We start from the raw sequence: 11,068 nt of genomic DNA, 5'->3' as shown, positions 1-11,068 counted from the left end.
AAGAAGGAACAACAATCTCCTGATTGATATTCTTATTAGATACCACCTTAGGTAAAAACCCAGGTTTGGTACGCAAAACTACCTTATCTGCATGGAAAATCAGATAAGGGGAATCACATTGTAAGGCAGATAACTCGGAAACTCTACGAGCCGAGGGAATAGCTACCAAAAACAGAACTTTCCAAGATAAAAGTTTGATATCTATGGAATGAAGAGGTTCAAACGGAACCCCTTGAAGAACTTTAAGAACCAAAGTTAAACTCCATGGCGGAGCAACAGGTTTAAACACAGGCTTGATTCTAACTAAAGCCTGACAAAATGCCTGAACGTCTGGAACATCCGCCATACGCCTGTGCAAAAGAATAGACAGAGCAGAAATCTGTCCCTTTAAGGAACTAGCTGACAATCCTTTCTCCAAAGATATGTACGCCATATCTTATGATAGATTTTCCTGGTGACAGGCTTTCGTGCCTGAATTAAGGCATCAATAACTAACTCAGAGAAGCCACGCTTTGATAAAATCAAGCGTTCAATCTCAGAGAAATTAGATTTGGATGGTTGAAAGGACCCTGAAGTAGAAGGTCCTGTCTCAGCGGCAGAGTCCATGGTGGAAAGGATGACATGTCCACCAGATCTGCATATCAAGTTCTGCATGGCCACGCAGGCGCTCGTCGCCTTGGGATCCCTGGACCTGGATCCATAGCAAGGAAGTTTGGCGTTCTGGCGAGACGCCATGAGATCCAGTTCTGGTTTGCCCCAACGATGAATCAATTTTGCAAACACCTCCGGATGGAGTTCCCACTCCCCCGGATGAAAAGTCTGACTACTTAGAAAATCCGCCTCCCAGTTCTCCACACCTGGGATATGGATAGCTGATAGGTGACAAGAGTGAATCTCTGCCCAGCAAATTATCTTTGAGACTTCTAACATCGCTAGGGATCTCCTTGTTCCCCCTTGATGGTTGATGTAAGCCACAGTCGTGATGTTGTCCGACTGAAATCTGATGAACCTCATTGTCGCTAGCTGAGGCCAAGCCTGAAGAGCATTGAATATCGCTCTTAGTTCCAGAATGTTTATTAGAAGGAATGTCTCCTCCTGAGTCCAAGATCCCTGAGCCTTCAGGGAGTTCCAGACTGCCCCCCCAGCCTAGAAGGCTGGCATCTGTCGTTACAATTGTCCAATCTGGCCTGTGAAAGGACATACCTTTGGACAGATGGACCCGAGATAGCCACCAGAGAAGAGAATCCCTGGTCTCTTGATCCAGATTTAGTAGAGGGGACAAATATGTGTAATCCCCATTCCACTGACTGAGCATGCATAGTTGCAGCGGTCTGAGATGTAGGCGTGCAAACGGCACTATGTCCATTGCCGCTACCATTAAGCCGATTACTTCCATACACTGAGCCACCGAAGGGCGAAAAGTGGAATATAGAACACGGCAGGAATTTAGAAGTTTTGATAACCTGGACTCTGTCAGGTAAATCCTCATTTCTACAGAATCTATTAGAGTTCCCAGAAAGGAGACTCCTGTGAGAGGGGATAGAGAACTCTTTTCTTCGTTCACCTTCCACCCATGCGACCTCAGAAATGCCAGAACTATGTCCGTATGAGACTTGGCAATTTGGAAATTTGACGCCTGTATCAGGATGTCGTCTAAATAAGGGGCCACTGCTATGCCCCGTGGTCTTAGGACCGCCAGAAGTGACCCCAGAACCTTCATAAAGATTCTTGGGGCTGTAGCTAACCCAAAGGGAAGAGCTACAAACTGGTAATGCCTGTTCAGGAAGGCAAACCTGAGAAACCGATGATGATCTTTGTGTATCGGAATGTAAAGATAAGCATCCTTTAAATCCACTGTAGTCATGTATTGACCCTCCTGGATCATAGGTAGGATGGGGAATTTGTTTAAGATCTTGAGATCTAAAATTGGTCTGAATGTTCCCTCTTTTTTGGGAACCACAAACAGATTTGAGTAAAATCCCTGTCCCTGTTCCTCCTTTGGAACTGGATAGATCACTCCCATAACTAGGAGGTCTCGCACACAGTGTAAGAATGCCTCTCTCTTTATCTGGTTTGCAGATAATTGTGAAAGGTGAGAAGCTCTGAAGTCCAGAAGATATCCCTGGGATACAATTTCCAACGCCCAGGGGTCCTGGACATGCCCCCTACTAGATCCGTTACCGGATAGGGGGGCGATTCTTCATGCTGTCTTAGAGGCAGCAGCAGGCTTTTTGGCCTGCTTACCTTTATTCCAGGTCTGGTTAGGTCTCCAGACCGACTTGGACTGGGCAAAAGTTCCCTCTTGTTTTGCATTAGAGGAAGTTGATGCCGCACTCGCCTTGAAGTTCCAAAAGGCACGAAAATGATTCTGTTTGGCCCTTGCTTTGGACCTATCCTGAGGAAGGGCATGACCTTTTCCTCCAGTGATATCAGAAATGATCTCCTTCAAACCAGGCCCGAATAGGGTTTGCCCCTTGAAGGGAATGTTAAGCAGCTTAGACTTTGAAGTAACGTCAGCTGACCACGATTTAAGCCATAGCGCCCTGCGCGCCTGAATAGCAAAACCAGAATTCTTAGCCGTTAGTTTAGTCAAATGAACAATGGCATCAGAAACAAAAGAATTGGCTAGCTTAAGTGCTCTAAGTTTGTCAAGTATGTCATCCAATGGAGTTTCTACCTGTAAAGCCTCTTCCAGAGACTCAAACCAGAAAGCCGCAGCAGCAGTGACTGGGGCAATGCAAGCAAGGGGCTGTAGAATAAAACCTTGTTGAATAAACATTTTCTTAAGGTAACCCTCTAATTTTTTATCCATTGGATCTGAGAAAGCACAACTGTCCTCGACAGGGATAGTAATACGCTTAGCTAGGGTAGAAACTGCTCCCTCCACCTTAGGGACTGTCTGCCATAAGTCCTGTGTGGCGGCATCTATCGGAAACATTTTCTTAAAAATTGGAGGGGGAGAAAACGGCACACATGGTCTATCCCATTCCTTAGTAATAATTTCTGTAAACCTTTTAGGTATTGGAAAAACATCAGTGCACACCGGCACTGCATAGTATTTATCCAATCTACACAATTTCTCTGGCACTGCAATTGTATCACAGTCAGTCATTCAGAGCAACTAAAACCTCCCTGAGCAATACGCGGAGGTGTTCAAGCTTAAATTTAAATGTTGACATATCAGAATCAGGTTGCATCCTCTTCCCCGAGTCAGAAACATCACCCACAGAAAGAAGCTCTCCTTCCTCAGCTTCTGCATATTGTGAGGGAGTATCAGACATAGCTATTAAAGCATCAGTATGTGAAAGATAAAAAAAGAAGGCGCCACCATGGTGCACAATCAGATGATTCAAACACGCCAAATGTACAAGTAAGACCGTACTTACAAGCTGTATGACACTTGAGAAGTGTCACAAATGCCTTCTGGACTGTTGGGAGTCGTCCAGCTAACTCACACTGATGGATGTCAGAGCAGCTCTGAAGCGTGGGAGCGGCAACAGGCTCACAGCATGCAGTGACTAGCCACAAGCTCAGCGCCAAGCCGGATCGTTCACTGGTGTTAATGGATACACCAGTAAAAGTAGATACCCTCTTGGATACAATGTATCAAAATGAATCCAAATGTTGAATAAAATTGTGGATAGTATGGTTGAAAAAGATGATGGTTCGTGGCAAAAGTCTAGTAAAAACAAACAGACTTTATTTGAAGTATAGCAGCACAACGTTTCTCGGTCTTTCCTGACCGTTTCCTCAGGTGCAATATACAAAATGATTAAAACCACAAACTTTTATTGCCGAGTTTTCGGCGTCTTCTGAAGTGAACAGCGCATGCGTGGAGGTGTGACCACTACAAGAGCTACCATTGGTTGTCATTGTCCAATGTTAGAGGGAATAACTTACAAGCCTCTATGCGAAGTGCACAGCATGAGTAAAAAACTGCCACTCGTGTCATATATGCAAAATCGTGCAGGATAAATTTGCACAGGCACTTTTATAAGGGGTATATAAAATACGCATAGAAGAAATAAGTCTATGTCAATATAAGTAGTATAAATACAAGAATGTAAATAATATATGTATATGTTTTTATCAATGGGAGACTCTAAGTGGTGACACCAATCGCGCACACTAAAAATAAACATAAAGCAGGTAAAACTAAAATATCTATCAATCCGGATAACAAATAATATAATATTTGCAGGATAATACATCACAAAACAGTAAATATTAGCCTCATATGAGAGACCTAAAGTTAAAGATTTCTATAGCATAGAACATAAATAAATACGAAGGTGTACACAACAATAAATTATGAAACTGAATAAATAAATAAAAGGTGCAGATAAAATCTACTAGTAAAACATGTTTATAAATGGTATGCAAATAAATTATCTAGCTATACATGCATATAAGTACCTATGCACGTCTCGTATCTAATGAGTATGGCTGAAACCACAACCCACAAGGCACCCCACATAAACTACGATATATCTATCCCTATCTATATAGATATAACAATCATGTTATATCTATATTATATTTGCATATGTAATATGCAAATATAATATCTAGCTATGCATACATATATGCACCCATAACGTCTCATATCTCATGAGTATGGCTGAAACCACAACCCATAAGGTATCAAACATGGAATACGTTATATCAATCCATCGCCAATAATGTTGTATCTATATTAATTTTCACATAAGGCAATGGTGGTAGAAGTCATCATAAAGATACCATCAGCAAAATATATGTTAAAAAATATATATTAAAAAACTAGTTAAAAGCTGCCATATCGATATTGGCATTGAGACCACCAGGGGACAGACTTTTGAGTTTCCAAATCCAAAAGGTCTCCCTTTGTCTCAAATGTAAAAACCTGTTCCTACCCCACTTGGGTAGGATCTGTTCTAATGGGAATATAGAAAAACAATCAGTAGGTGAAGAGTGGCAAAGACTGGCATGTTTGGGAATACTATGGTTTTTGATATTGTTTTCTATGTTTCTTTTGTGTTCCCCCCACCTCTTTTTTAGGGGCCTGGAGGTCCTCCCCACGTATTGGAGCCCACATACACATTCTAAGAGGTAGACAACAAAGGGAGAATCACACGTAAAATGTGAATTAATTTTAAATTTTTCTTTTGTGATAAATGAACTAAATTCAATTCTATTTGGATTTGTGAAAGCACATAGGCCACAGTGTGCACGATTACATTTATAGAAACCTGGTTTTCCTAGTAGTATAGAGTCCCTATTTTTAAGGGTATAGCCATTTGTTTTGTTAATAGGCTGATGTACTTTCATGACTACCTTGCTGGGTGCCAGCTTATTTTTTAAGGTGGGAGCTCTTCTATAAGTACATATTGGTTGCTTACTCAAAGTGTTGGTAAGAAAAGGATCATTCTCTAGGATATACCAATATTTTTCTAAAATGCCTTTGATCTTTTTGTGGTTGTTGTTAAATTGTGTTACAAATCTAACCCCAGTATTTTTAGACTTATCCTCTTTGTCAGTCACATGGTTGTCCCTTGTGTATTTAAAGAAAAAATCTTCCCTACATTTCCCTCTGGCCTCAAGGAAGCTGGTCTCAATTAGACTACTCGGAAAATTCTTTTCCAAAAACCTTTCTTTTAAAAGGTTAGCCTGTATGTCAAAAGTTTTCAAATCAGTGCAGTTTCTGCACAACCTACAGAACTGATTGTATGGTATATTCTTTTTCCACGGTAGGTGGTGGTTGCTTTTAAAATTAAGATAGCTGTTAGCATCCACTGGTTTGAAAAAAGTTTTGGTAGTGATGTTGCCCAGATTGTCCCATTCTAATATCAAATCCAAAAAGTCTATACTTGTTTCATCCATTTTGGATGAAAACTGCAGCCCCATATCGTTATCATTTAATTTGTCAACAAAATTTTGGGCTTCTATAGTGCTGCCTTCCCAAATGAAAAGGAGGTCATCAATGAAACGGCCATAGAAGACCAGACTCGCCACCGAGTCTGAGGAATAGATGTATCTGTCCTCAAACATGCCCATGAATAAATTGGCAAAACTCGGGGCGAATCTGGTCCCCATGGCCGTTCCCTTGATCTGCAAAAAGAATTTTTCTTGATAGACAAAATAATTATTCTTGAGGACAAATAGGATACATTCCAAAAGAAATTTCCTTTGTTTCTCTGGCATATACATGTCTTGTTTTAAGTAGTATTCAATGGCATTTATGCCTAAATCATGGGCTATATTTGAATACAAAGCCGAGACATCACAAGTAAGCCATAAAAGTTTCCTATTTTCCTTCTTAATTTTAGATATCTTATAAATGAGATCCGGAGTGTCTTGAATATATGAAGTTAGAGTGACTACTGTCTCGCTTTCCTCGTAACCCAGGTAGTCTGGATAATACCGCTGACAGTATATTATCCATGACTGCCGCCATGTCTTGTAAAGTAAATGCCATGGGCGCCCTAGATGTACTTGGCGCCATTTGAGCGTGAGTCCCTTGAGCGGGAGTCAAAGGGTCTGACACGTGGGGCGAGTTAGTCGGCATAACTTCCCCCTCGTCAGATTCCTCTGGTGATAAATTTTTTAAAGACAGAATATGGTCTTTATTACTTTTAAGTGAAATCAGTACATTTGGTACACATTCTAAGAGGGGGTTCCACCATGGCTTCTAAACATAATGAACAAGGAGTTTCCTCAATGTCAGACATGTTTAAACAGACTAGCAATGAGACCAGCAAGCTTGGAAAACACTTTAAATCAAGTTAACAAGCAAAAAATAAAAACGGTACTGTGCCTTTAAGAAAAATAAAAAAGGTCAGAATTTGAAAAACAGTGAAAAAAAGCAGTAAATGAAACAAAATTTTTACAGTGTGTATAATAGGCTAACAGAGCATTGCACCCACTTGCAAATGGATGATTAACCCCCTAGTTCAAAAAACTGATAAAAAAAAAACGATAGACGTTTTTTAAGAGTCACAACAAACTGCCACAGCTCAGCTGTGATCCTACCTTCCCAAACAAACGACTTTGGAAAGCCTAAGAGCCCTTTAGAGATGTCCTATAGCATTCAGGGGATTCCTGGAGGAAAGCTGGATGTCTCAGTCTGCAAAAGTTACTGCGCAATAAAGTGCTAAATTAGGCCCCTCCCACTTATGTCTAAACAGTGGAAAGCCTAAGGAAACCGTTTCTAGGCAAATTTAAGCCAGCCATGTGGAAAAAACTAGGCCCCAATAAAGTTGTATCACCAAAGCATATATAAAAACGTTTAAACATGCCAGCAAACGTTTTATATTGAAAATCTATAAGAGTATTACCTCTGCAAGTAAGCATGATACCAGTCGCTATTAAATCACTGTACTCAGGCTTACCTTACATAAATCTGGTATCAGCAGCATTTTCTAGCATTTACATCTCTAGAAAAAAATTTTAACTGCACATACCTCATAGCAGGATAACCTGCACGCCATTCCCCAGCTGAAGTTACCTCTCTCTTCAGTTATGTGTGAGAACAGCAATGGATCTTAGTTACAACCTGCTAAGATCATAGAGATCACAGGCAGATTCTTCTTCTATTTCTGCCTGGGACAAAAATAGTACAACTCCGGTACCATTTAAAATAACAAACTTTTGATTGAAGTAAAAAACAACTACGTTACACCACTTCTCTCTTACTACTTCCATGCTTGTCGAGAGTTGCAAGAGAATGACTGGGTATGGCAGTTAGGGGAGGAGCTATATAGACAGCTCTGCTGTGGGTGATCCTCTTGCATCTTCCTGTTGGGAAGGAGAATATCCCACAAGTAATGGATGATCCGTGGACTGGATACACCTTACAAGAGAAAAAGCATTTTCAGAGTTAAAATCAATATAAAAAAACAGTCTGGTTTATTGTTGTAATAAAAATCACTAAACAGAGGGTTATACTTAATAGAAAGCATTGCAATATATATTAGTCCTAATTTTAAAAAAGATTTTACCTTTTAATTCTCTCTCTCTCTTTTTTTTTTAACTTCATTTGTACAGGGTCCATTTCTTTTTGTCACAGCTTCACACACAGGGGGGATGGGGCTCCTAAAAGAAGACATTTCTAGCTTTATGGCATATCTTCTAGAGTATTTATATTTGTGTTTGTGGAAATTGAAGGATTTAATGACATTAAAGCCAAGTGCTGAATTAGACACTATATACTTGTAAAAACAAATAGGAAAAATAACACTTTATTTAAATAAAGTCTTATTTTTCCTATTTATATCTTCTAGAGTAATATGAGCTGGCTTACTCTTAAAGGGACACTGAACCCAATTTTTTCTTTCGTGATTCAGATAGAGCATGAAATTTTAAGCAACTTTCTAATTTACTCCTATTATCAAATTTTCTTCATTCTCTTGGTATCTTTATTTAAAATGCAAGAATGTAAGTTTAGATGCCGGCCCATTTATGGTGAACAACCTGGGTTGTTCTTGCTGATTGGTGGATAAATTCATCCACCAAAAAAAAAGTGCTGTCCAGAGTTCTGAATAAAAAAAAAAAACCTTAGATGCCTTCTTTTTTAAATAAAGATAGCAAGAGAACAAAGAAAAATTAATAATAGGAGTAAATTAGAAAGTTGCTTAAAATTGCATGCTCTATCTGAATCACGAAAGAAAAAAATTGGGTTCAGTGTCCCTTTAAGTGAATGCTAGAGAAACAAGAAGTCAGTATCTTGCCCATGCTCAGATGAGGCAAAATACTGCTTAAGTTCTCAGCATGTCAGATCATTTATGCATAGGCTGTGGCTACACTGAGAATTGTGGTCTGTGCGTTATGCAAGAAAATAAGTTGTTTGCTGTTTTTAACAATCTTTTTGTGGTTACTTTGATTTAACATATACTTTTTTTTTTACTAAAAGGAGAACTGTTTCATATCCCTTTAAATAGATGATAAAGGTGCATACAAATGCCCTTTTTACTTACCTTAACATTGTATGTTGGATTTCATTTTATTTTTTTTTGCCTCTGTACAGGTTAAAATCTAACTCAATTAAATATGTTTAAATTGTAATTTAAGAATATGGGGTTCTCTTTTTTTCCGGTTGTAAATAATAAAACTATTCTACAAAAACTATACATCTTTACAAAAATAAAATAATTATGTTTGGTCTCAAACTACTTTTTAAATATGGAAGCACAAAAGATGTATTGGTATTAGATTTATGTGCAATGTTCACTTAGCTGTGGAAAGTTTTGTAATTGAATACACATTCGGCATATTAAGAAAATAAAGTGAAACTCTGATCCCAAATTCTTCCAATCTGCATTATCTGGCTTCAGCTTAGCTCTTTGCATTGAAAATGGGAACACTACTAATATTATAAACCATTTCATATTCTATCAGGGCGATGACAGACTGCTGCTAATTCAGTAATCCCCTAAGATTCTTTACAAGGGTTATCCCAGGCTCACAGGGAAAAGCGTACCTTTCTGCCCTTCCTAATATTGGTACTGTCACCTGTGTGTGCAGGGCTATGGCAGTGCTTTAAAAAGCTCTAAACAATACAGACCAAGTGCCAACAAATTTCACATATGTTTTTTTTAAAAAAAAGCTACTATTAATGAATTGCAGCTTGTTTTGTTTTTTTTATTCTATAAAGTATAAGATCATAAAATACCATCTGCTAGAATAATTTTAAAACACAAATTTTAATATACTGGTTTGTAGTCTTTAAAAGGGATATGAAACCCAATTTTTTTCTTTTATAATTCAGATAGAGCATGCAATTTTAAACAACTTTTTAATTTACTCCTATTCACTTTTATTCATTCACTTGGTATCTTTATTTAAAAAGGCAGAAATTTAAGCTTAGGAGCCGGCCCATATCCCTTAAGTCATCTAATGAAACATAAAAAAATCCTATAGTAGTTAAGTGACCTATAAAGGTGCATCACACACAGATTGTTACACCAGTAACTCATTCATCTCCGCAGAAAATAGCTTCCTTCCTTTTGAAAGCACCAGAGACATCACTGCCTTAAAAGCTTTACGCTGCCCTTTACATGTGTGTTCCTGTGGCTTCCTCCTATAACAAATCTGGACGGACTAAAGTGTGTGAGGAAGGCAACTGAAAGCTCTGGAAGTAGTGGTGGCCTTTAGTGCTTTCAAATGGAGGCAAGTAATGTCCGTGAGCTACAACAGGGACTTTTAGATCTATTTAATTATAGTAAAACAGTGTTTTTATAATTATACTTTGTGATTTATCATAAAACAATACTTTTATTATACAGCAAGTGCAACTAGATAATTTCATTTACAACCAAATGTTAAACATATATGAATTAACTACATTTAAATAACATGTGTGAAAAATATATAGTTTAGCCTTATACTCAAAGCAAAGAAAATGTATATTTATAAACATCTCTTAAGCCGCGTTCGGCAAGCTAATCCAGCGAGCCCAGCCTCGCTTGGAGCATTCGGGGAAGGCTTCCAAGCAAGGTGCTGAGCGTTCCCTGAAGCTCAGATGACTTCAGTCCCAGCGCTTCCAGCTTGCTGGTAATGCTGGGAGTGAGAAGAGCAAGTGTCTGAGTGTCTCAGCTCCCTATGATGCGGCTTGGGAGCGTTTTTTTAACGCTCCCAAAACCGTGACGTGTACCAGCGCCACGTCATCACTCATACCCTATATTAGATGCAATATACTTCACTTTATCTGCTTTATATTCTTCCTGTCCAGCATAATGTAATAGAAAATCACTTACTGAAGGAATCAGTTGCTGGTCTTTTGCCATTTGTTTTACTTTAATGATACTGTGGATTTTGCTATTGATTTTTAATGCACTTATGTGTCTCTGTTTGTTTTCTCGACAACGAATCACCTCCTGTATAATACAGCACAATATGTTTGTAGACAAAGAATATTAACTATACTATTTGTCATGAAACTTTTTTTAGTATTAATAATTACACTGGTTATATTCTCAATAAATAAGCTTTACAGTATGGTATATTTTTTATTATAGTCTTATCATTTCCTAGCAAAAATAATATATAAAAAAAATAATCTATATCCTCTTAAATTCTCTTTTTTAACCTT

The 11,068-nt window shown here is 38.4% G+C and overlaps 1 protein-coding gene across 1 annotated transcript in view; it reads right to left on the bottom strand.

The window, feature by feature from the left end:
• Positions 1 to 9,597: 9,597 nt before the first annotated feature.
• SH3BGRL2 (SH3 domain binding glutamate rich protein like 2) overlaps positions 9,598 to 11,068 on the bottom strand; it is a 125,836-nt gene continuing 124,365 nt past the window's right edge. Inside the window, exon 4 of the mRNA XM_053710472.1 lies at positions 9,598 to 11,068. This exon is cut by the window's right edge and continues 732 nt beyond it. The gene's annotated coding sequence lies outside the window, so the exon portion shown is untranslated.

This window comes from Bombina bombina, chromosome 4 (genome assembly GCF_027579735.1).
Source record: "Bombina bombina isolate aBomBom1 chromosome 4, aBomBom1.pri, whole genome shotgun sequence".
In the NCBI taxonomy this organism is placed as follows: Eukaryota; Metazoa; Chordata; class Amphibia; order Anura; family Bombinatoridae; genus Bombina; species Bombina bombina.
Note: the sequence above shows the minus strand (reverse complement) of the source record. Positions and strands in the feature narration are given on the sequence as shown.